This window comes from Astatotilapia calliptera, chromosome 9 (genome assembly GCF_900246225.1).
Source record: "Astatotilapia calliptera chromosome 9, fAstCal1.2, whole genome shotgun sequence".
NCBI classification, from domain to species: Eukaryota; Metazoa; Chordata; class Actinopteri; order Cichliformes; family Cichlidae; genus Astatotilapia; species Astatotilapia calliptera.
This window is the reverse complement of record NC_039310.1, coordinates 27,709,247-27,736,437: the sequence shown is the minus strand read 5'-3', so window position 1 is coordinate 27,736,437 and position 27,191 is coordinate 27,709,247. Positions and strand designations below refer to the sequence as shown.

General features: G+C 42.0%; 1 long non-coding RNA gene and 1 pseudogene across 1 annotated transcript; both read left to right on the top strand.

The window, feature by feature from the left end:
* The window catches only part of LOC113029418 (zinc finger protein 724-like), a 49,557-nt pseudogene extending 28,500 nt beyond the window's left edge, over positions 1 to 21,057 (top strand).
* Positions 21,058 to 24,924: 3,867 nt separating this feature from the next.
* Positions 24,925 to 26,848, top strand: LOC113029435 (uncharacterized). Its single transcript, XR_003273414.1, has 3 exons — positions 24,925 to 25,785; positions 26,075 to 26,303; positions 26,761 to 26,848. It is a non-coding gene; the product is annotated as an uncharacterized LOC113029435 (long non-coding RNA).
* Positions 26,849 to 27,191: the final 343 nt, after the last annotated feature.

Sequence of the window (27,191 nt, the reverse complement as noted above, 5' to 3'; positions counted from 1 at the left end):
TGGTTAGTCAGTCCAGTCTCAATGTTTTGAGGTATTTGAGTTAAGCTGAGTGATAATGTTAGTGTATGTGTGTGTGTGCGTGTTTATCAGTCAGTCCCTTTTTGCTGAGGAGACGGATGGCTTGTGGAAAAAAGCTGTTGCACAGTCTGGATGTGCGTGCCCGAATGCTTCGGTACCTTTTTCCAGATGGCAGGAGTGTAAAGAGTGTGTGAGAGGGGTGTGTCCGATCAGCCATAATGCTGGTGGCTTTGCGAATGCAGCGTGTGGTGTAGATGTCCTCAATAGAGGTTAGAGAGACCCCGATGATCTTCTCTGCTGTTCCCACTATCCGCTGTAGGGTCTTGCGGTCTGATATGGCACAGCTCCCAAACCAGACAGTGATGCAGCCGCTCAGGATGCTCTCAATAGTTCCTCTATAGAAGGTGGTCAGGATCGGTGGTGGAAGCCGGGCCTTTCTCAGTCTTCTCAGAAAGAAGAGACGCTGTTGGGCTTTCTTGTGCAGGGAGCTGGTGTTGAGGGACCAGCCGAGGTCCTTCTCCAGGTGTACGCCCAGGAATTTGGTGCTGTCAACGATCTCCACAGAGGAGCCGTTGATGCTCAGCGGTGAGTGGTCGCCTCGTGTCCTCCTAAAGTCAACAACCATCTCTTTTGTCTTGTCAACATTCAGAGACAGGTTGTTGTCCTTACACCAGTCCGTTAGTCTCTGCACTTCCTCTCTGTACGCTGACTCGTCGTTCTTGCTAATGAGACCCACCACGGTCGTGTCATCAGCGAATTTAATGATGTGATTTGAACTGTGTGTTGCTACACAGTCATGAGTCAGCAGTGTGAACAGCAGAGGACTGAGCACACAGCCTTGTGGGGCCCCAGTGCTCAGTGTGGTGGTGCTGGAGGTGCAGTTCCCGATCCGTACTGACTGAGGCCTTCCGGTCAGAAAGTCCAGGATCCAGTTGCAGAGGGAGGTGTTCAGGCCTAACAGGCTCAGCTTTCCGATCAGTTGTTGGGGGATGATCGTGTTAAATGCTGAGCTGAAATCTATGTACAGCATTCGGACGTGTGAGTCCTTCTTGTCCAAGTGTGTCAGGGCAAGATGGAGTGCAGTGGAGATGGCGTCGTCCGTTGAGCGGTTATGGCGGTATGCAAATTGCATTGGGTCCAGCATTAAAGTTATATAAAAAATTAACAGTGCAAATGCAAATGGCTTGCTGACAGTTTAACCAAAAGGCATTTCCAGAGGAAATTGGCTGACATTTGCTCCAAGGCATTTGTATTTGCACTGTTAAATTTTTATATAACTTTAATGCACATAAAAAACAGCTGTTGGTTTAAGTGAAAATACATTAATGGGGTTTTTTTTTTTGCACTAATAAAGTTGTTGAGTTGTAAAGTATTTTGTCTCGGGTCAATCATATCGTCAGTTACATTGTTATCGCAAATTTTCAAATGTATATCATGATAAATATTTTTGGTCATATCGCCCTGCTCTGTCTGTCACCTTCTGTGTTGAGCTCATTGTTTCCTCCGTAGTGGCTGAGCTGAGTCCAAGTAGCTGAAAATGTTCCTCTGCTGCTCCGTCAGACTCTTGTCCTCCTGCTGATCAGCTGGGACACAAAACAGATCTTTGTTAGGCTCCACACTGCACTGAAGAGTCAAAGTGTCTCATATGTTCATCTGACAACAAAAAACAAAAAAATTTTGCTTCCCCAAGTGGGCAAACAGACACAAAAGGTTTGAGCACGGATACCAAATTTAGCAGTATGGCAGACCAGTAGCAGGAGAGACTGAGGCCTGTTATTAGAATCAAATGCCCAGTGGGCCGACACACCGATTTGCACCGATAAGACAAAGACAGCTGAGTTTTATCCTGGAATACATTTTTTTTTACATTTCCTTGAAATGTTTTTCATTATAGCACTTTTACCTCCAACTAGGGGTGCAACGATACACAAAATTCACAGTTCAGTTCGATACTTTGGTGTCACAGTTCAATATTTTTTCGATACAAAAAAAAATGTTCATGCCTTTTTAATTTGTCATTTATTAAAATTATAAATATATATTTTAACTCAAAAGTACAGTTTTTAAATTTAATGTTGATGAAACAACAAAAATAAATAAATCTGATAGAAAACTCAATCATCTTTGGAAAAGAGTTTATTACAGAGAAATGGCTCTTTCCAAAAAAAAAGCTATTCTATACGCTTCTTCTGGGCTATACTCTCAGCAGCATATTAAACATATCAGGTCCCCATAAGGAGAATCATGTGCTAACGGCTGCCTAAATGACTCTGGTAACGTTTGTGGCATGTGTGCTTGTTGTTTTTGTCTGCTTCCACTTGTCTTTGCACTAGGATGATGTCGGCATAAATGTGTAGACATATTCATTGTGTTCCCACTAGTGCTGTCAGCGTTAAACTCGTTAAAATGACGTTAACGCCATAACGCTGCAAATCTCCCTTAACGAGTTACCATGGATCGTGTGCGTGGGGCTGGACGGCATCAACATGTTAACGAGCTAACTGCGCTAACGCACTAGTTCCCACCAATTGAGCATTGCGTGGCACATTCGACATACTGTTTTACTTTTGTCCATGACGCGCTTACCTTCAGGGTCATGCTTCACATGAACATCAAGATAGTTTCAAACGCCAGATCTGAATGAAGGTGGGGGAGGTTCAATTTCGGGTAGCGTTGAGGCAGTTGCCATATTGCAACGAGCTTGGCTTCTGTCTTGCTAGCTTGCGCTGCGCTCAGTGGATCTGCACTCGACAGTGCAGCCTAGGCGGGGTAGTCGAACACAGATCTACTGAGCGCTCAACACAGACAGCATCGTCGGAAGAAAAGTTGATAAAACAAATAAAAGATTTTGTATTGTTCGATACATATGCATACCGAACCGAAAGCACTTTATCGAACGTATTTGTTTGTTTATTTTTTTTAAAAACACACTCCCTTCACCTCTTCTACATTCTTATGTTTCTCCCAGAGCAGATCTGAGGGGCAGCCCCTCAGTCATACACATATACTTTTAATCTCACCCTTAAGGGGTGGTCCCCAGGAGTTTCACAGCATGGTTTAGAACAGTGGTTCTCAAACTGTGGTACACATACCACTAGTAGTACTTAGTCTCTCTCTGGTGGTACACGGAAAACCTCAATTTTTTTTTTAAAGACTAAACAATATGTAATTGTGGAGGTATGCAAAGATGACACAAGCGTTCCCGGGGCTCTTCTGGGAGAGAGAGTGTACCAGAAAACGTGGGGGCCCCTTCTGCAAGTGAGTAGTAACCCTTTGCAGCCAGCAACAGTGAATTGGCGAAGCCAGCTGTCGGAGGAAGACTTGAGTGAAGAGGAATCCGCCTTCATCTGTCTCTAGCAAGGACAGTGTGCTCTACATGAGCTCAAGAGCAATACCGTCACCCAGGCCCGAGAGAGGAGTTTCTCGGTCCGAGGGAGTAGCGCTGTAGACGTGGACAAAATTGTTGGTACCCTTCAGTCAATGAAAGAAGAACTCACAATGGTCACAGAAAAAAACTTTAATCTGACAAAAGTAATAATAAATAAAATTCTATGAATCTTAACCAATGAAAATCAGACATTGCTTTTCAACCATGCTTCAACTGAATTATTTAAATAATAAATGGATGAAACAGGGCTGGACTAAAATGATGGTACCCCTAGAAAAGAATGAAAAGAATGTGACCAAAGCGACATGTTAATTCAAGGTGTGTCCACTAATCAGCATCACAGGTGTCTACAATCTTGTAATAAGTCAGTGGGCCTATATATAGGACTCCAGGTGTTGTTTGGTGACATGGTGAGTACCACACTCAACATGGACCAGAGGAAGCAAAGGAAGGAGTTGTCTCAGGAGATCAGAAAGAAAATCATAGACAAGCATGTTAAAGTTAAAGGCTATAAGACCATCTACCAGCAGCTAGATGTTCCTGTGACTACAGTTGCACATGTTATTCAGAAATTTACGATCCATGAAACTGTAGCCAACCTCCCTGGATGTGGCCGCAGGAGGAAAAGTGATGACAGATCAAAGAGACGGATAATCCGAAAGGTAACAAAAGAGCCCAGAAAGACTTCTAAAGAGATCCAAGCTGAAGTTCATACTCAAGGAACATCAGTGTCAGATCGCACGAGCCGTCATTGTTTCAACCAATCCCCGGGTCTCGGACCGGTACCGGTCCGTGAGTCGTTTGGTACCGGCTGCGAGAGTTGAGGCTCAGGTGTGAAATGTATGGTTTTCAGGGTTTATATCGGTTTTCAGTGTTATTTTGTTATCGTTAACTCTGTTTAATGGGCGACCGTGGCTCAGGGGGTTGGGAATCGCATCTGTAACTGGAAGGTCACCGGTTCGATCCCTGGGCTCTCTGTCCTGGTCGTTGTGTCCCTGTGCAAGACACTTAACCCTACTTGCCTACTGGTGTTGGCCAGAGGGGCCGATGGCGCGATATGGCAGCCTCGCTTCTGTCAGTCTGCCCCAGGGCAGCTGTGGCTACAACTATAGCTGCCTCCACCAGTGAATGAATAGTGGTATTGTTAAGCGCTTTGGGTGCCTTGAAAAGCCCTATATAAATCCAATCCATTATTATTATTCCTGGGTCTTTTCACGTGTGTTATGAATAAATCTTCTTTTTTTCGGTACCAGTACTAGTTTTATTTTGTTGTATCCGCGACACCTTAAACGCCGGTTCGTGAAAATATTATCGGGCATAAACCGGTCCGTGGCGCAAAAAAGGTTGGGGACCGCTGACTCAGACAACTTAAAAATATTATTGTTTGGCTTTTTTCAGTGTTTTATTTGTTCCTGACTAAATCAGTTAGGCTGAGATCAAAGTTATTAAATTAAATAAATAATAATAATAATAATAATAATGGATTGGATTTATATAGCGCTTTTCAAGGCACCCAAAGCGCTTTACAATGCCACTATTCATTCACTCTCGCATTCATACACAATAAAACATTATTATTCCCTCGGGAGGGTTCCTCTGGGAGTTTCACACAGCTGAAAACACGTCAAACAGAAAACTGATTAAACAAAAGTGTGAGATGGTCAAGAATTTATGCGTCCGGTTATATTTTAGATAGCAAGGAGCAGACGGCAAAGTTTCACTCCACTGAGAGAGGTTGTGATGCAATTCTGAAGGCTAGACCGTCCAACCTCACAATCAGTCACGTCCAGCCTACCAGATTTTCGAAGGACCTGGCCCACACCCACACACCTTTTGAATGTTGGCAAATATGTGTATGTGGTGTCTGTGAAGGTTCTCAGTCATCGTAGTCTAAGGAGCTTGGAAAGAAAAGTGTCTGGACTTCTTTAAGAAGCTTGAAATACATTTAAATCTGGGACTCTCCACCATTTGACCCTTAGAACGGAAGAAGCTTCTCGGATGATAAGAGGTGAAACATCTTCATGTGTATGTGGTGTTAAATAGGCCTATACTACTGCGCTTTGATGTCGCTCGTAAGGGTGAAACTCATTGTGAAACGTTTGAGAACCACTGCTACAGAACAATGGTAATTTCCCTTATATGGTAACACCTGCAACCCACGTGACACCCAGAATAGAGATTGACAGACCACGTGACTTTCGCGCATTGCATGCCGGGTACTAGTGGCAAAACAATCAAACCAATGAATCAAATGCAAGCATTTGCAGCACCGCAAAACGTTCATTCTCCGGTTCCAATACCTTCTTGCTTTTTCTTTGCCCCCCAAAAAAGGTATGTAAAAAACAAAGGAGAACAATGCCGGTCCGTACAAAGACAGACTTGATGAAAAGTCAAAGAAAAGATACGAGGAAAAAATCAAACGAGTGAAAGGGTCAGACCCTGACGAGCACACAGAGTGGACAAAATACGTTAGCATGCTGCCCAACTTTCACCACGCTCATATTTATAATTATACGGTTCTTGGAGTGAGTGCATACACTCATGACGTTTTTAGTAACTTCAGGTCACTGCAACAAGCCCAGGTACAGTTTACCGACGGATGGGTACAGGACCTTGAAATGCACCGAAAGACCATCGTACGTATCATAAGTTTACCAGTCTCACAAATCGTCTTCATAAATACACATTCGTTAACAGTTTATTAATAGGACCTTTGAGCTCAACAGTAATTAATTAGTAGTGGAAATAATTTCTGGTACGCATCACAGAAATGTAGCAGTGACAATAATATTGTATGCTGTAATTGTACTGGCCAATTAGTGATACAAAAAAAAACTGTTTTATCCTGTGAATAAAAGTATATGTTTTTGTCAGTGTACCATAATAACAGAAGCGAAACGCAATGTTGTGTCAGGACAATTCACTATTTATGCACAATAAACAAAGGACCATAGCGCAACAATTTCTGTTCAGCGCCAGACTTGCTTGTAACTTATATCACCAATTATGTTATGAAAAATTACATGTTAACTACTACAAAACACTTACCTTTGTGGAAATGCTTGGAGCAGACTAACCTGTGAGCTGGAGTGTTCTGGGACGTTATATTTAGTCTTCGAATGGCTGCAATCCAGGCCATCCGTTGGCTCTTTGTTACTTCAGAAACATGGCTTGAACAATTTCTCTTCAACGACGTAATCCGATAACAACCGATCTCTTTACACGTCGGCTTCCCGTAGCTCTCATGTCACCGGCTATTGCTGTTAATAATACAACAGCTTCTTGCCATTTTTGTTTCTTTTTAATCGCTGTGTAACTGATTTCAATCCGGTCGTTAAGTGATGATGTGACGAATCCTACTTCCGGACCTAAAGTAGTCTGCGTTTAATATGGCTTTTGTGTTGTTAACATGTTTAATGTTTTGTATTTTCTTCTATTTAATCTCAAAAAGCTCCTAAAACAGTCAGTGATCACTGTTGACCTCCCTCGGCTTTTATTACCGCTAATCATTTATTTAAGCTCAGTTTTTAAAACCTTAGGATGTAACTACAGCCCAGCCCATGCAGCAGTATATGAATGACTAACCTCGTATTGTGGATGGATTATCTCAGTTGTTCTCCTGGCTGAAGTTTGGTCCTTTTACAGCATCCTGCCATGCGATTACATTTGTTCCTGACCTCCGAGAACACTCACGTTAACTTTTATCGAGTGGAAAAAAAGTTAGCTTGTTTATATTATGCTAACATGGCTGTGTCGCTAGCGGTCACGTAGCACATCATTATATACCAGCTAGCCAAACTTCAGTAACCCTACAAACGTCACTTTAGTTTTCTGTCTTCATTTATGTTGGAAGTGATAACAGAGCTGTACGTTTCAAATTGTTTCCAAAACCCCGCAGTCAGGACATGCTATATTGTATTTATGTCTGTGAAGGTTCTCAGTCATCCAGGTCATCGTAGTCAAAGGAGCTTGCAAAGAAAAGCATCTGGACTTCTTTAAGTTACTTGAAGACGTTTCACCTCTCATCCGAGAAGCTTCTTCAGTTCTAAGGTCAAATGGTGGAGAGTCCCAGATATAAACCTAGTGGGAGTAACCCCCCACAGAGGGACCAAGATAAGATGTCCTGATAAGAAGGACAGACGCAACAACATTGTCATCCCCTATGTAGCCGGTGTATCAGAAAAACTCAGGAGAGTTTTCTCCAAGCATGACATCCCGGTGCATTTCAGACCCAGCAACACGCTCAGACAAAAACTGGTTCACCCGAAAGACAAAACCCCTTCCCAGACGCCTTAACGCCCACTCACATCCTGGGCCATCTGATCTCAGGAATTCGCATGATAAGGTGGGGCCAGGTTTCACAATGAACTCACCCGAAACTCTGGCTGATTGGGACCCACACCCAGTTTCACACCTTGTCTCAGGCGATTAGAGGATCATCAGGGGGTCCTTTTGTCCCTCTGTGGGGGGTTACTCCCACTAGGTTTATATCTGGGACTCTCCACCATTTGACCTTAGAACTGAAGAAGCTTCTCGGATGAGAGGTGAAACGTCTTCAAGTAACTTAAAGAAGTCCAGACGCTTTTCTTTGCAAGCTCCTTTGACTATATTGTATTTAGATAGAAGCTAGCGAGCTAACTTCCTGCTAACTTCTAACTCCATTAAATGTCAAAAAATTCAGTTTTCATGGATGGCTGGATGTTAAACTCAATTGTTACACCTGGTAGAGCAGAATGCTGATCATTTTATTAAAGACTTTAGACAGTTTTTCAACTAATAATAATAATAATAATAATAATAATAATAATAATGGATTGGATTTATATAGCGCTTTTCAAGGGACCCAAAGCGCTTTACAATGCCACTATTCAATCACTCTGACATTCACACACTGGTGGAGGCAAACCACATTTGTAGCCACAGCTGCCCTGGGGCAGACTGACAGAAGCGAGGCTTCCATAACGCGCCATCAGATGAAGTTTACGAAAGAACAGAACATGAACATAAAAAAACAAGGGGTAAAACAATAATTACATGAGTACACGAAAAAAAATCAACATATATAAATATTGTTCTGAGAGCCTTTTTGTTGGTTGAGTCTGATATTAATTGTATGTACTATTCCATATCCTTCTAAAAAGGCAAAAATATGGCATTTTATTAATAAACTTACATTTATGGATAGAAAATTTAGCTAAACGTATTAAGAAATGTATAATAAAAAAAATTTATCATTCTTCCTGGTGAACTTAAAGAAACAGAATAAAACATTTTCCCATCATTAAGAAAACTCCCTTAAAATATGGACAATAACAAAACTGCTAAATTCTTCCAGAATCTCTGTGTAGAGGAACAGTACCAACAAAGATGTGTCACAGTTTCTGGATGATCCCCACAGAAAGTTCAACTAGTATTTATGTGTCTTTTAAATGTTGCCATATAGTGACTGGCTGGGTAACATTTATGAAGAATTTTACATGAGATTTCCTTCACCTTGTTTACAATTAGATATTTATGGGATCATCCAGACTGTCTTCCAGGTGATATCTGGAACATGTCGGTTCCAGTAAGATATTATATATATGGGAGAGACACGATATCTTCTTGGAATAAACTACGTATTCTCTTATTGCTGTTACCAAGTTCCTGTGAAAAGCAGATTTTTCCCACTGCTGACTCAGCTGGATCAGGGAGAGTGACTGAGGTAGATATTGAACTGTCAGTGTTTTTATATAACATTAAAGTACCTGAGTGTATGGCACCAAGCACCATTGAGAATTCCCAAACACTGACTTGAAAATTATATAGTGTAAGGGATTCATTGTAAGTAAGTAGTGCTCCCTCTTTATTAACCAGCTGAGCCATCAATAGGATCCCATTTTGGACTCAAGTTTCCAGGAAATGTGATTTATTTTTAAATAAAATATGTCTGTTGTTTTTCCATATAAAATTAAAGAGCATGCAGTCAATGTCTTTACTAATCTTCTTATCCAGATGTAAGGAGAGAGCAGCATATGCCAGTCGGGATATCCCTTCAGCTTTAGTAATTAAAACTCTACCTTTCAGAGATAAATCCCTTTGCAGCCACTGGTTGAACTTTTTTCGGATTCTTTTTTGTATAATCGGAGTGAAGTTTGACGAGCATCTTGACTTTTGGTCTTTGGATATTAACAAATTTTTATCATTAGAGAAAAAATTACCAATAATCATCCCACAGATGTAATATTATCTACAGCTACTTTTAGTACCATCGATGTTAAGTTAGACTCTTTTTCTCCAATTGATCTTTCTGAGTTAACTTCAATAATTACTTCCTCCAAACCATCAGCTCTTTCTTTTGCTCTCGGAGGAGGTGGACGCACTTTTTCTCCTCTCCCTAAATCTTCCCTGCTTATGTCCTTGTCTAGTCTCGTGGGGTTTTTTTTGTATTTTCCCTGGAACACTCTCTCACAGTCTGTTCTCTAAAACCTAAAAGAGGAATTATGGATTGGATCAACTGGTCCCTAAATGCAATTGACACCCCTTTCTCAACGAGAAGTTTGGGCTTGGGTGAGCCTGAGTGCTGAAGATATCTACCTATTTGGAACCATGGTAACAGGGTTCTGGCTGATCGGAGCTGGCTTGGCCCTGGCTTATCGAAGAATTAAGAAAGCGGAATCGGCTGTTCAAACCCCCACAAGGCTGCCCACTGGAATTGGAACGATGGGAGAGGCGTGAGTTTCTCAAAATGGGCTCATTGAGTCAGCACGGATAAGATCTTGGAGAGGCTACGGCTGCTGTGAATACTCAGAATAAGATCTCTGACTGCAAACTGGATACATCTTGGAAGGGCTAGCTCGGAATAACATCTCTGGGCGCAAAATTGGATTACATCTCGGGGAGGCACACTGCTGTGAGTTCTCAGAAATTGGCTCCTTGAGCACAAGAAATGACAACATCACAGAACGCAAGTATGGCGAAGCTCGCGGCTCTCCAACGGGAGAGTGAGAGACCAGTTTTGGACTGTAGAACTGCTTTGAAATTCATATGAGCTGTTCGCACTAAAGTAAAAAATACCATCACTTCATGCGGATACCCTCTCGGCGCCAGCTGCAAGGCCGGAGCTGAACACCCTGATAACGACTGTGTTTAGTCTGTTCCTTCCCATTCCATGCAAGGCCACCTGGGTTGGCTGGAAGACTGTTTACTTAGCCTGGCAGGGCGAAGGACACTGTCTCAGCTGAACTATGGACACAAACACACATACATATACTGATACTGATAAGCACTCACCGACGCATCACCCTCCCTACCCCGGATCCAACGCCACCTCCAACGCTTACCTCCCCTCTGATGTAGACATCTTGTCAGTTGGAGGCGCAATCGAAAGATTGCAGCGGTCCCAGATCAGATGTACACACTGGAACTCTTTCCCATGTTGCTTGTCTGTGTTTATTGTGCTATGGTGTGTTGATATCTGTGCATTCCTGTATTATCCTTTTGTGTTACACATTTCAATGTTTGTTCCTCGCTACCTAGCCTGACCTGTCTCCCCAATGTGATGTTTGTGTATTGTATGTACGGTCGGCAAGGTCTGTCATCTCGGTTGTGGGCAAAAGACCTGCAACTGACAAATAAAGGCTATCTCATCATCATCTCTCATCATCTCATCAACGTGTCTTTTATACCCCATTCCTACAAAACTGCTCAAAGACGTCCTGCCATTAATTAATTCTTGAGTCTTAAATATGATCAACCTATCTCTAATAATCAGCTATGTACCACAGGCCTACAAGGTGGCTGTAGTTAAACCTTTACTCAAAAAGCCATCTCTAGACCCAGCAGTCTTAGCTAATTATAGGCCAATCTCCAACCTTCCTTTCATATCAAAAATCCTTGAAAGAGTAGTTGTCAAACAGCTAACAGATCATCTGCAGAGGAATGGCTTATTTGAAGAGTTTCAGTCAGGTTTCAGAGCTCAGCACAGCACAGAAACAGCTTTAGTGAAGGTTACAAATTATCTTCTTATGGCCTCTGACAGAGGACTCATCTCTGTGCTTGTCCTGTTAGACCTTAGTGCTGCGTTCGATACTGTTGACCATAATATCCTATTAGAGCGATTAGAACATGCTGTAGGTATTACAGGTACTGTGCTGCAGTGGTTTGTATCATATCTATCTAATAGACTCCAATTTGTACATGTAAATGGAGAGTCCTCTTCACACACTAAGGTCAATTATAGAGTTCCACAGGGTTCAGTGCTAGGACCAATTCAATTTACATTATACATGCTTCCCATAGAAGACATAGCATAAATTTTCACTGCTATGCAGATGACACGGAGCTCTATCTATCCATGAAACCAGGTAACACACACCAATTAGTTAAACTGCAGGAATGTCTTAAAGACATAAAAATCTGGATGGCCGCTAACTTTCTGCTTCTTAATTCAGATAAAACTGAGGTTATTGTACTCGGCCCTGAAAGTCTTAGAAATATGTTATGTTACACCCCGGCCTAGGCAACCGGGGTGCAACGTAGAAAAACAAAGATAAGGAAAATAAAACCACGAAGGCCCTCCACCAAAATCCCAAAACGAAGGTGTCTCAAACGAAAATATTAACAAACCCATTCACAACTATTTACAACAGACTATTTATTTACAACAAAAACACCAAACTATTTACAACACGGGGAGATCGCGACCATGACACACTGAAACACAGGGTTTAAATACATAGAAGGAGCAATCAGGAAATGGACCACAGGAGGGAAACACAGCTGGGGCAAATTAGAACTGACGAGACAGGGAAAACGTAAACTGAACACACTAAGATAACACAGACTTTCAAAGTAAAGCAGGAAATACATAACAGTCACGCAAAAACAAAACACTGACACACCGAAACGTAACATTTCCCCCTACCCAAAAATCAAACATGTAACCCCAAGTGAAATGTTTGATCAAAACCGGATGAAGGCTGGTGGAGGCTGGAGCGGTCCCACGGACCCTCCAGCGAAGACGGATGAAGTCTGGAGCGGTCCCACGGACCCTCCAGCGAAGGCAGACGAAGGCTGGAGCGGTGCCTCGGACCCTCCAGCGAAGACAAACGAAGACTGAAGCGGTGCCTCGGACCCTCCAGCAAAGGCAGACGAAGGCTGGAGCGGTGCCTCGGACCCTCCAGCGAAGGCGGATGAAGGCTGGAGCGGTCCCTCGGATCCTCCAGCGAAGACAGACGAGCAGCTCACTAGCTGCACACATAGACACGCAGCCCACCAGCTGCAGAAGGCTGGAGCGGTCCCTCGGATCCTCCAGCGAAGGCGGATGAAGGCTGGAGCGGTCCCACGGACCCTCCAGCAGACGACGAAGGCTGAGGCGGTCCCACGGACCCTCCAGCGGAGGCAGATGAAACTGATGGAGGCTGGAGCGGTCCCCCTGACCCTCCAGCAGACGACGAAGGCTGGAGCGGTCCCACGGACCCTCCAACGAAGGCGGATGAAGGCTGGAGCGGTCCCACGGACCCTCCAGCGACGACAAAGGCTGGGGCGGTCCCACGGACCCTCCCCCCAGCGAAGGCGGATGAAGGCAGACGAAGCTGATGGAGGCTGGAGCGGTCCCACGGACCCTCCAGCAGACGACGAAGGCTGGTGCGGTCCCCCGGACCTTCCAGCAGAGGCGGATGAAGGCTGGAGCGGTCCCTCGGACGCTCCAGCGAAGGCGGATGAGCAGCTCACTAGCCGCACACATAGACACGCAGCCCACCAGCTGCAGAAGGCTGGAGCGGTCCCTCGGACCCTCCAGCAGACGACGAAGGCTGGTGCGGTCCCCCGGACCCTCCAGCAGACGACGAAGGCTGGTGCGGTCCCCCGGACCCTCCAGCAGAGGCGGATGAAGGCTGGAGCGGTCCCTCGGATCCTCCAGCGAAGACAGACGGAGGCTGAAGCGGTCCTCGGACCCTCCAGCGAAGACAGAAGGCCGAAGCTGTCCCTCCTTCGGACCCTCCACCGATCCCGGACGAGCCCCCATATGTTACACCCCGGCCTAGGCAACCGGGGTGCAACGTAGAAAAACAAAAATAAGGAAAATAAAACCACGAAGGCCCTCCACCAAAATCCCAAAACGAAGGTGTCTCAAACGAAACGATTAACAAACCCATTCACCACTATTTACAACAGACTATTTATTTACAACAAAAACACCAAACTATTTACAACACGGGGGAGATCGCGACCATGACACACTGAAACACATGGTTTAAATACATAGAAGGAGCAATCAGGGAATGGACCACAGGAGGGAAACACAGCTGGGGCAAATTAGAACTGACGAGACAGGGAAAACGTAAACTGAACACACTAAGATAACACAGACTTTCAAAGTAAAGCAGGAAATACATAACAGTCACGCAAAAACAAAACACTGACACACCGAAACGTAACAGTTATCTAACCAGATTCTTACTCTGGATGGCATTACCTTGGCCTCCAGTAATGCTGTGAGGAACCTTGAAGTCATTTTTGACCAGGATATATCCTTCAATGCACATATTAAATAAACATATAAGACTGCCTTCTTCCATTTACGCAACATCTCTAAAATTAGAAATATCCTGTCTCAGAGTGATGCTGAAAAACTAGTTCATGCATTTATTACTTCCAGTCTGGACTACTGTAATTCATTATTATCAGGATGTCCTAAAAACTCACTGAAAAGCCTTCAGCTAATCCAAAATGCTGCAGCAAGAGTACTGACAGGGACTAGAAAGACAGAGCATATTTCTCCTGTTTTGGCTTCCCTTCATTGGCTTCCTGTTAAATCCAGAATTGAATTCAAAATCCTGCTCCTCACATACAAGGTCTTAAATAATCAGGCCCCATCTTATCTTAATGACCTTGTAGTACCATATCACCCTATTAGAGCACTTCGCTCTCGCTCTGCAGGCCTACTTGCTGTCCCTACAGGGAGTGCAGAATTATTAGGCAAATGAGTATTTTGTCCACATCATCCTCTTCATGCATGTTGTCTTACTCCAAGCTGTATAGGCTTGAAAGCCTACTACCAATTAAGCATATTAGGTGATGTGCATCGCTGTAATGAGAAGGGGTGTGGTCTAATGACATTAACACCCTATATCAGGTGTGCATAATTATTAGGCAACATCCTTTCCTTCCTCAGAAAAGTCAAAAATAGTGAGACATCTTGCAGAGGGATGCAGCAGTCTCAAAATTGCAAAGCTTCTGAAGCGTGATCATCGAACAATCATTCAAAATAGTCAACACGGTCGCAAGAAGCGTGCGGAAAAACCAAGGCGCAAAATAACTGCCCATGAACTGAGAAAAGTCAAGCGTGCAGCTGCCAAGATGCCACTTGCCACCAGTTTGGCCATATTTCAGAGCTGCAACATCACTGGAGTGCCCAAAAGCACAAGGTGTGCAATTCTCAGAGACATGGCCAAGGTAAGAAAGGCTGAAAGACGACCACCACTGAACAAGACACACAAGCTGAAACGTCAAGACTGGGCCAAGAAATATCTCAAGACTGATTTTTCTAAGGTTTTATGGACTGATAAAATGAGAGTGAGTCTCGATGGGCCAGATGGATGGGCCCGTGGCTGGATTGGTAAAGGGCAGAGAGCTCCAGTCCGACTCAGACGCCAGCAAGGTGGAGGTGGAGTACTGGTTTGGGCTGGTATCATCAAAGATGAGCTTGTGGGGCCTTTTCGGGTTGAGGATGGAGTCAAGCTCAACTCCCAGTCCTACTGCCAGTTTCTGGAAGACACCTTCTTCAAGCAGTGGTACAGGAAGAAATCTGCATCCTTCAAGAAAAACATGACAATGCAGGACAATGCTCCATCACACGCGTCCAAGTACTCCACAGCGTGGCTGGCCAGAAAGGGTATAAAAGAAGAAAAACTAATGACATGGCCACCTTGTTCACCTGATCTGAACCCCATTGAGAACCTGTGGTCCATCATCAAATGTTAGATTTACAAGGAGGGAAAACAGTACACCTCTCTGAACAGTGTCTGGGAGGCTGTGGTTGCTGCTGCACGCAATGTTGATGGTGAACAGATCAAAACACTGACAGAATCCATGGATGGCAGGCTTTTGAGTGTCCTTGCAAAGAAAGGTGGCTATATTGGTCGCTGATTTGTTTTTGTTTTGTTTTTGAATGTCAGAAATGTATATTTGTGAATGTGGAGATGTTATATTGGTTTCACTGGTAAAAATAAATAATTGAAATGGGTATATATTTGTTTTCTGTTAATTTGCCTAATAATTGTGCACCGTAATAGTCACCTGCACACACAGATATCCCCCTAAAATAGCTAAAACTAAAAACAAACTAAAAACTACTTCCAAAAACATTCAGCTTTGATATTAATGAGTTTTTTGGGTTCATTGAGAACATGGTTGTTGTTCAATAATAAAATTATTCCTCAAAAATACAACTTGCCTAATAATTCTGCACTCCCTGTGTAGCTACTTTTTACAACAGGTTTTCCCATTAACAGAAAATAGACAGAAACCCTAAAAGAAAATGGCCTTGTTTTACGCACATCAAGAAGGAGTCAGACGACCGTCGGTTCAATCCCGGTCAATGTTTCCTCCGCCGGGTACCATAAATGTATGAGAAAACCCCCCCCCCCCCCCCCCCCCCCCAGAGAATTTATTATTTTTGTAAGAGTGAGAAAGAGAGGGAGAGAGAGAATCGATCCAACTTTTCTACAAAACGTTATACCACTCCGGGTCAAGACGGGCGATATAGCACGGACCGGTCAGATGACTACGCCGGATGGAAACATAACCGGAAGAGTCCCAGGGACTTTCCCTTTGACCTTCATCCTGGAATGATCTGATATCCTCGTGTCGGTGTTGTTCCCACATCATCATAATAAATGTTGTTCCAGGTTCAACATTGCCAGTGACCAATCACATTGTTGTGACGTCCACCTCATCTGGAACAAGAGAGATATTTTATTTAAAAATAAATCACTTTTCCTGGAAACTTAGGCCCAAAATGGGATCCTATTGGTGGCTCAGCTGGTTAATAAAGAGGGAGTACGACTTACTTACAATGAATTCCTTACATTTTATAATTTTCCCGTAAGTGTTTGGGAATTCTCAATGGTGCTTGGTGCCATACCCTCAGGTACTTTAATGTTATATAAAAACACTGACAGTTCAATATCTACCTCAGTCACTCTCTCTGATCCAGCTGAGTCAGCAGTGGGAAAAATCTGCTTTTCACAGGAACTTGGTAACAGCAATAAGAGAATACGTAGTTTATTCCAAGAAGATATCGTGTCTCTCCCATATATATAATATCTTACTGGAACCGACATGTTCCAGATATCACCTGGAAGACAGTCTGGATGGTCCCATAAATATCTAATTGTAAACAAGGTGAAGGATATCTCATGTAAAATTCTTCATAAATGTTACCCAGCCAGTCACTATATGGTAACATTTAAAAGACACATAAATACTAATTGAACTTTCTGTGGGGATCATCTAGAAACTGTAGCACATCTTTTTTGGTACTGTTCCTCTACACAGAGATTCTGGAAGAATTTAACAGTTTTGTTATTGTCCATATTTTAAGGGAGTTTTCTTAATGATGGGAAAATGTTTTATTCTGTTTCTTTAAGTTCACCAGGAAGAATGATAAATTTTTTTTATAATAAATTTGTTAATACTTTTGGCTAATTTTTTATCCATAAATGTAAGTTTATTAATAAAACACCATATTTCTGCCTTTTTAGAAGGATATGGAATTGTACATACAATCAATATCAGACTCAACCAACAAAAAGGCTCTCAGAATAATATATATATGTTGATTTTTGCGCATACTGATGAGATAATTTTTTACCCCTGATTTTGTATGTTCATGTTCTGTTCTTTCTTAAACTTCATGTGTTTGTATGTTGTATACTTATTGTGTGTTTCAATAAAGTTCAATTAAAAAAAGGTACATTCTAAATGAAGCTTCAGACGTCACTAATCACGTGACTCTGGCCAAACGAATCAAGCCTCGACACGGTGCTTCTGAAGCAGTATGTTGATCTTTTTCACACACGCACCGGAGCGTCAGCTTCAAGCAGACCATCGCTACCTCTCACATCTAAAGGTAAGTGTCAAGGTAACTTTGAACTGAGTTCAGTCAATCTCGAGTTTTTTTAAGTTTTCTGTTGCTCTCTGTGAGAGGAGACCGTTAAAGGCGAGGCTCTCCAGAGTGTAGCAAAACAGGAAACAGCAGCTGGCTGTGTGTGCGTGTGTGCAAAAGAATAGATTAGAAGTGCAAGTGAGCCACGAGTAAAGAAAGGTCAAGTTTCGTGAGTTGTTTTTCTCACCACTGATCACGCGCTCAACACTCTACACATACTTGCATCACACGCGCGCTCTCGAGCATCAGTATTGTACAATTCTGGGCGTCACGTGAGTTGCAGGCGTTACCATATAACGGAAATCTCCATTGTTCTGTAGCAGTGGTTCTCAAACGTTTCACAATGAGTTTCACCCTTACGAGCGACATCACAGCACAGTAGTATAGGCAGTAGCGGTTTTTGATACGGGCGATTTTCATTTTCGCTGCACAGCTAAAGTGTGCAATTTACTTTGTGTGCACTCAAATGGAGTCGAGTCAACCAGCGCAACCTCTGGCCAAGTACCATAGCCTACAGCCAGATTAACTTGTGACACTCAGTAGCGGTTTTTGATACGGGCGGTTGCCCGTATCAAAAAATCGTGGTGGGGATTAGTTGTCTTTGCTTAATGATTGTTTTAGTCTTGACAATCCTCATTGCTGGCATTGCATCTTTCAATGCCAGCAATGCCAGGTATCAGTGCTCAAGCCTTTTGTGTTTGTTTCCAACAAGTTTCCCACCTCGGGAAGCAAAAATGTGTTCTTTTACTTGTCAGATGAACATATGAGACACTTTGACTCTTCAGTGCAGTGTGGAGCCTAACAAAGATCTGCTTTGTGTCCCAGCTGATCAGCAGGAGGAGAAGAGTCTGAAGGAGCAGCAGAGGAACATTTTCAGCTACTTGGACTCAGCTCAGCCACTACAGAGGAAACTATGAGCTCAACACAGAAGGTGACAGACAGAGCAGGGCGATATGACCAAAAATATTTATCACGATATACATTTGAAAATTTGCGATAACGATGTAGCAGATGATATAATTGACGCGAGACAAAATACTTTACAACTCCACAAAAAACACGGTAATAACGACGGCCTGCTAGCATGTCCTACCACAAATAGAGTTTGTTGTGTATCTGACGTACGAAAGCTAAACCAGTTCCACACCACTGAAGTTGCAGCATTTTTACAAACCAATTCTGGTTCATCTGTTTCATTCAACGATCCGCTTTCACCCTTCTCATTCTCCGTCACCGCCATGTTTTTTCCTCCATGTGCGTATGAAAACAAAAGCACTGCGCATGCGCGTTTTAACCATATTCTATCGTGATATTTCATTTTCTTATCGTTGCCCAACATTATACCGGTATTACCGTCAACGGTATGATATAGCCCAGCCCTACATGAAAGGCACCCTGATTGTGCACTAATCGCACATTAAAATGATCAAAAGAGGCAAAACTGTGTGCCAGAGTCTCGGGTCAGCGTTTGTTTTCATGTCACAGCACCAGAACGATTGCAGGCGCTCATAAGAAGTTACCATAAATCTCCACCTTTCATGGTCTCAGCACATCGACTCTGTTATTAAGAAAATGGGACAAGGCATAGCTATGGCTATGAAATGCTCTTTCTGTATCACTTCAATTATGAAAGATGTCATTAATGCACTAGTAATGTCTCATCTGAAGTATTGTTCAATCATTTGGTCAGCAGCTAATAAGACAGATCTTAACAGACTTCAGTTAGTCCAGAATAAGGCGTCCAGATTAGTGTTAAGATGTTCATACTATAATAATATTGATAAAATGCATAATCAACTTTCTTGGCTTCCTGTACAGGCTAAAATATTCTATGGCTTACTTGTATTTATAAAGAAAGCAATTCTCTTAAACACACCACATTTATTTCTGCTCAGCTGCAGTATCCAGATGAAATACATAATGATATTACACAGTTTTCAACAAACTGCAATTTAGTAAATGCTCGAGTTAAAAGTAACTTTTTGTAAAACTGTTATATTTAGAGCAACGTTTAAGTGGAATAAATTGCCTTATAAAATTAGAGAATTATTACCAACTATTCAAAACTTCAACGAACACGTAAAAGCCGATTTACAGAACTTTTAGTTGTTGTAAATATTGTAAGAGATGGTTTGTTTTTGAAATTTGTGTAATGTGCCTCAATGTTGTTGTTATTATTATTATTATTATTATTATTAGTATTATTATTATTGATTGCTTATATTTTAACAATTGTGAAACCTCATTGTGGATGTAAGACCCAAATCATGTGGATATCTTGAATCCACTTTACTGTATAATATTTTATGTGATTGTATTTGACGGAAGACGAGCAACATGGAAGCTAATGGGGTTCTTTTTGAATAAACAAATAAACAAACATAGGATTTATTATCACTGAATAATTATGTATAAATCTATACAAAATATAGAAATATGTATTAGAAACAACAAAATAATATAAATTATAAAATAATATAATTTATATTATTTGCGCGTGCAATCAGGAGGGATGGGCATGATTTTAGTGTTTGAACAGTCATGAATTATTTTTAACAGCAGGTTGGATGTAATGTGTTAGAACTACCAGCAGGTGGGGATAAGAGACCTTTAAGGTGTTTGGTGCCACGCTCCACCTTCAGGTTTAAAACTAGTGTTAATGGAGGGAGTTTGAAGGTTGAGTTTGTTCCACGACTGCATTTCACTCACTGCCTCTGTTTGTATCTCTGTCACTGCAGGACCAACATGGAGCGAGAAGTCAGCGCTCTCAGGAGGCCGACAAACCTCAACCAAGAAAGAGAGAGAAAACACACACCTGTGACGAGTGTGGGAAGGGTTTTACTTTGAAGGCTAATCTAAAACACCATCAGGTCATCCACAGTGGAGTTAAAGCGTACAGCTGTGATCAGTGTGGCAGAGCTTTTACTCACAGTTGGAACTTACAGAATCATCTACTTACCCACTCTGGAATTAAGGCATACAGCTGTGACGAGTGTGGGAAGGAGTTTGCTAGGAAGGATAAACTAAAACAGCATCAGGTCATCCACACTGGAGAGAGACCGTTCAGCTGTGAGTTGTGTGGAAAGTCTTTTTCCTTGAAGCGTTCCCTAAAAACACACCAACTCATCCACAGTGGAGTTAAAGCGTACAGCTGTGATCAGTGTGGCAGAGCTTTTACTCGCAGTAGCAACTTACAGAGTCATCTAGTTACCCACTCTGGAATTAAGGCATACAGCTGTGACATCTGTGGAAAAACTTTCAGCCGGAGAGGGAACCGAAATATACACCTACGCATTCACACCAGACATGATGTGTACTGCTGTGAACAGTGTGGCAAATACTTTGCTACAGACACACAGTTAAAACAACACATGTTTATCCACACTGAGGGACGACCTTATAAATGTGACCTGTGTGAGAAGACTTTTAAATCTCCACATTACCTGAGACAACACCAACAGATCCACAGCAGAAAGAGACTCTACAAGTGCAGTTACTGTGAGGTATGTATTTATATTGTTATCTTGTCATTTTAGCCTGACTGTTTGGAACAACTCTGCTCATTAAACTGTGTTAGCATGTTAGCAATTCTACTGCATGGAAAAGCAGCTCTGAATGATTATTCAGATTTTCATGTCAGTTATGATTTTAGTATTACTGTAGTATTATGGTGGTAGTATTGTAGTTATTGCAGCCCAGTAAACTGAGTGTGTTAACTGAAACAGTCAAATGTAATTGGACGTCTGCAGAGATGCTCTTTATTTCAGGCGACGTTCAGGATAAAAATGTTGAAGGACTGACTTACACTGTCTTTGTGTCTTTGTTTAGAAGCAGAGCGACACAGATGGATCTAGTTCTCAACCCTGTCATCACTGTGGTGGTGGGAAAGACTTTCGTTGTGACGTCTGTGGAAAAACTTTCAGTTGGCAACAGACCCTAAAAACACATCAACGTAGACACACTGGAGACAAACTGAAATACTGCAAAGAATGTGGGAGAAGCTTCACCACATCAGGTGACTTAAAACGACATGAACTGATTCACAGTGGGGTTAAAAAGCACCTCTGTGATCAGTGTGGGTCATCCTTCACCACTGCATGTAAGCTTAAAAGACACAAACGAGTCCACACAGGAGAGAAACCATACAAGTGCAGACACTGTGACAAAAGCTTCTCAGATTCATGTAGTCGTAACTATCATGAACGTACACACATGGAAGGAAACTACAGCTGTGACCAGTGTGACAAGAGCTTCAGGAATCTCAGTTCATACTCCGAACACAAACGATCCCACGTTACTAATAAACTGTTTCACTGTTACCAATGTGCCCAAACATTCACCTCATTGTCTGCTCTGTGCAAACATCAGCGTGATCACTCAGGGCTGAAATCACTCCCATCACTGGATCACAGTGAATCTGAAGAGACAGAAAGATCCTCTGGTTTCAGTGTCAGACTCAAAAAGCTTGAGATCAGGCTCCACAGAGTTCAGATAGAATCATTTAAACTTGTGTTGGACTGAACTGGTTGCTGGGCTGAACTTCTACATAATACAGATTTACATGGGATCTTATTTTCTGTCGTTTTACTGAGTCAGTTTTGTCCTTTTTTCTCTGTCCTGGTTTTGCTCGTCTGTAAATAATTGAAACTCAGTCCAATAGTTCATTGTTCTCCAGCAAAACGTTTTGGAAACTCATGTTTAACCTTTAAACTCTGACATGTTTTAGCACACAAGGCTTCATCGGGGAGTTCACTCATGATTGGACCATGAGAATAAAGGTTTTTAGTTCTTTCAAAGAGAGTCTTGGAGGTGTTTGATGTTTCTGTTTTTTCTACATAAAGCAAGAAAAATCATTTTTCTTGCTTTATGTAGTGTGGAAGTTTTTAATGTTTCTTCATCTGTGATGTTCTTGAATGTGTTGACATGAAGATGGTACAAATAAACTGTCCTTTTAGCTTCAGCTCCTAATTTATTCATTATTTATGGATGTAGCACAGCAGCAGTGTCTTGATTAACACATAGAGGGCTCGGGATCTGATGGTAAATAATGTTTTGTGTCCTTGTACACATCATACAGCTCAGCTGTTCCACAGATATCAGGTTTACACAGTGGGATGGTTTGTAAGAACGCAGCTCTCCTGTGGATAAATCCTTACTCTTAGCCTCAGGACCTCACACAGTCCCAGCAGGTTTGGTCAGAAGATTTATCCCTTATATCAAAACGTCACAGAGTCTCCTTTGCTGTGCTGTTTTCACAAAGAAACGTAAACTGAAGACCTGAACTTACAATGTTTTAATTAGTTTAGCAGATTCAGTGTCTCCATGTGCTGCTGTTGGTAGAAAGCCGGTTAATGCTGAAATGAACTGGCTGCATGCATCTCTGAATGTAAATTGGTGCACTATTAATAGATCACTCTGGAACAGTGTCATCACCCTAATTTTCCCACTTAGTAAATCTCACTCATGGCCAAGAAATTGAAATAAATCTTGTTTCCCTGCTGGATAGTGATCCACTGTAACTCAGCTCCTCCTTCCTATTTAGGATTTCTGTGGCTGAAGTAAAATTCCCTCCATCCATCACTTATCCCAGCTAACCCAAAGTGAAATAAAGTTTTGCTTATCTTAAAAAAGCATTACAATAATGGGCATTACCAATGCAAACTGAATAATACAGAAGATGAAAGAAGAGACTTTGATCAGTTAATAAAGCTCATGATCTTGATTCATTGTGGCTGCTACACAGATACTTCTGGGTCACTTCTCTCAGTTAGGAACCTTCCTCACCAAAACTGACTGTTGGACCACACCCCTGGTTTCATGAGAAGTTGTTTCAGCCATGATTTCTCTTCCTGTATTTCAGAGTAAAGACTGAAGTGACAAATGGAAACATGTTTAAAAAACGCAATGTGAGAGAGACGTTGAGGTCCTTAGAAGTTACCCTGGGTTTTTCTGTCACCCTGCTAGATGTTACACACCTTGTTATTGGACTGATTTCTACTGCTGGACTACTCCTGGGGAGAGTAACAATACTCTTACTAATTAGCTCCCTTTCACACCTTTGGGGATATTTATTTTTGTGCTTGCAGCGCTGTGAGCCAGAACAGCGAGAGAAAAATCTGCAACAGCGACGAGCCGAATGCTTAAGTGAATCCCAGCAGCTGCACATGTGCTACGCTGATTTAGAAGATATCTTTGCTCTGGATTTATATTTATACTTTTTCATTTCCATATGATTCTTCTTGCATCTAAACAAAGATGATTCAATTTGATAAATTCTGAAGGCTCTTCGTGCTCGGGTGTAAATGAGACATAATATTTGCTCTTGGTTTGTTTCTCCTGTACTGAACCTTGCAGTACAACAGAAACCTAAAAACATTATTTGTAGTTGTTATTCTTAGTTGTTCTGCTGCCTAAATACCACAGGGTGTAATTATGAAGTTATTGAGCTGCACATACTTTACGACCTGCTTAAGTTCGAGGTCACAGCGTCTGTAGAGCAGCTGGAACATAATGAAGTCTACAAGGTTAAAGTTTTATCTTCTCTTATTGTTCTTTCTGCTGCTTGGTTTGATGGATCTGAGAGCTTTTGTTTTTATTACTGTTATTATAATTATCATTATTATTTTACTCTCTAGAAGCTTTAAAATAGTGTTTGTGTTTGAAAAAATTAATTCAAGAATAGAACAGAAACATCTGTCCTTCTGAAAATCGCCCAAAGGCACGGAGACAAACTCAAAGGATGCAACCTGTAACTTTCTCTTCCTTCATGTCAGCACCATCATCGATTATTTATAGTAAATGCATATAGCAACAGTAACACTTTAGTTTGGATTTCATGATTTCTGTAACTGGAAAATATTTTGTTTAAAGACAGAAGTGAGTGCGTAGTTGCAACATTAAAGTGAAATATTAATTAATGAGCATTAAGTATATTTGTTGCTTAAGCGTTTGCACTATAACTTAAGTAGGATTATAACTTTTAAGCAAGGAAAGATTTCAGATATTTAGTTCACTGTTTCAGTCATTTTATATGAAATGAAAAAATTTACGTTGGTCAAATATGATCCTCTAAATCAAATAAGTTTGAAAAATACTTTTTTAAATTTCCTTTTTGAAAATAAATGATGTATTTTTAAATGTCGCAACAAATTTTCACAAAAAGTAACTAATAATTAAAACCAGTTAAACAAAATAAAACGATTTAAAAATAAAATTTTTGAATCATGCTTAACCAAATGCCAGGATGGAGAGCTGAACCTAAAGTATACGTAGAAAGATTTCAACATTTGAGCAGATTGTCCAGTTTTTAATGTTTTTATCGCATATAAATGTCACAGTAGTGGGTCCTGGCCCAATGCTTTGTGTTTTTCGTTTAATATTCTTTGACTATTGTTTTTCTTGGTTTTTGTTATTCTTATTTATCAGGCTCTCAGTAATCTTAGTTCTCCCTGCCTCAGTGTTCTTCTTAGCCTGTGTTTAGTTTCTGTTCCCGTGTCCCACGTTTCATCATTTCATGTCGAGTCACCCCTGTCTCTATGTTCCCTGTTTCTCCCCAGTCAGCCCCGCCTCCCTCGGGCACTCATGTGTGATATAGAGTAATAAACCTGACTACATTTGCTACACTCTCTTTATTACCTGTTACTTTAAAATTCATACACTAATTATGTCTGCCCACCTCTCTAATGTGAAGGTCAACATCCCAGTGACATAAGAATAATCCCAAAGGGGCAAGGGGAGCGGTTAATTTAGCATATTTAGCATTAAGGGTACAGCAAGGATATACTTTTACTTATTGTGGCAGGGGTGTGGTCTCTGGCCTGCTGCAGTGGAGGCTGGTGGCGGGACGTTGGACGGCACAGGTGAGGGTGATGGAACTCATGACTCTCCCCTTTATAGTGACTGAGGAGACTGGCGTGGGGGAAGCGTGTAGTGGAGGAAGCCGAGGAGAGAGCTGGTTTCTGGCTACAAAGACGGCATCAAACCAGAAAAGATTGCTTGTGGTCAAATAATGTGTCAATCACCTCTGAATCAAACTCTGTATGGGTCAGTTCATTTCACAGTATTGTTTAGTATATCTTCACTTGTCTCACTCTCCTTCTGTTCTGTCCATCAGCACGATCCTCAGCGCTTACACAGATCCTCCATCGATGTTTTGGATCCAATCAGTGATCAGTTCTACGAGGAGGCCTGGATGGTCACCAGCGCTCGCTACAACTCCATCTACAGGAAGGTGAGTGTACTCCTTTGTATTCAGATGAACTTTCTTTTTTAAAATACATTTTCATATATGAGCTTTCTATTATTTCATGGGCAATGTAATCAATATTAAAATTACAAGCATATCAACAAAGGTAAAGCTGATTTTTTTCCACTTTCTGTCACACAGTCATGGAGGAATACAATAAATACATAATCAATCATAGATCCTGAACAATGAGATTAAAAGAAAGTCTGTGGCTCTAAAAACTAAACAGTATAAAGACATGCTCCAAGCTGCTTTTTCTCTCCTACTCCTCTAGGTTTTCCACTGTCGGCCATCCAGCGACGTTGGAGGGCTACCTGACCAATGCTGGCCTACGCAAAGAGGTCCCGGCTCGGGCTCGGAGGAGCTGAAGAAGATCCTTGCCTTCCTCGTCAGTTTCCTCTTCAGTTCATGTCCCAACAAAACCTGCTTTCACCTATTAGCTCCAAAGAGGCTATAGTGCCCGTGGAGGTCTGGACCTGAGGCCTGTGCTCATCACGTGGAAGGTGAATAGAAAACACTCTGACACCATTTTGGAGGTCTGACGGGACTCTGACCAAAACACAGATGAAATAAAACTTGTGGCTGGAGTTTTTAAAATCTCTTTTTCACCTCATAGATTAATGCTCATGATTGCATGTTAGCAAGACAGCATCTGCCCAAGGTGAAACTCTCAGGATGACATTTACTCTTAAACTGTTATCTGGTTAAGACCACTTGAGGAGATCTTAGTAGCGAGTATGTGGATTTAGTCTCTTCACCAACAGCAGACAGACCCATGCCAAGAAAGCAGACATGTTCACAGAGAAAGCAGAGAGCAGAGATTGGAAAAAGCTAAAAAGAAAAAGCTGCAGCTTTAGACGACTATCTGCCTGTAAGGCTGAAAAATTCCAGTTACGCTCTATTTTGGAAAAGGTCCCAGTTTTGGTAACCTGGATTTTTATTTCTCCTCTTCTGCTACAGATGTTGACTGTGACCTCAGAGGCCAACTGGACCACAAAGCTGCAACAGGATTGAGGGAGAGGAGTCTTCATCCAGCTTCAAAGAAAACATCCAGGTAAAGTAATGTGGATCAGTGGATAAAAGTCTCCACATTCAAAGGAGATACTCTGAGAGAGAGAGACTATCTGAGCCATTTTAGCCTCAAATTATGGCCTGGCCTGTAAATGGCCTGTATTTATATAGCGCTTTACTAGTCCCCAAGGACCCCAAAGTGCTTTACATATCCAGTCATCCACCCATTCACACACACATTCGCACACTGGTGATGGCAGCTACATTGTAGCCACAGCCACCCTGGGGCGCACTGACAAAGGCGAGGCTGCCGGACACTGGCGCCACCGGGCCCTCTGACCACCACCAGTAGGCAACAGGTGAAGTGTCTTGCCCAAGGA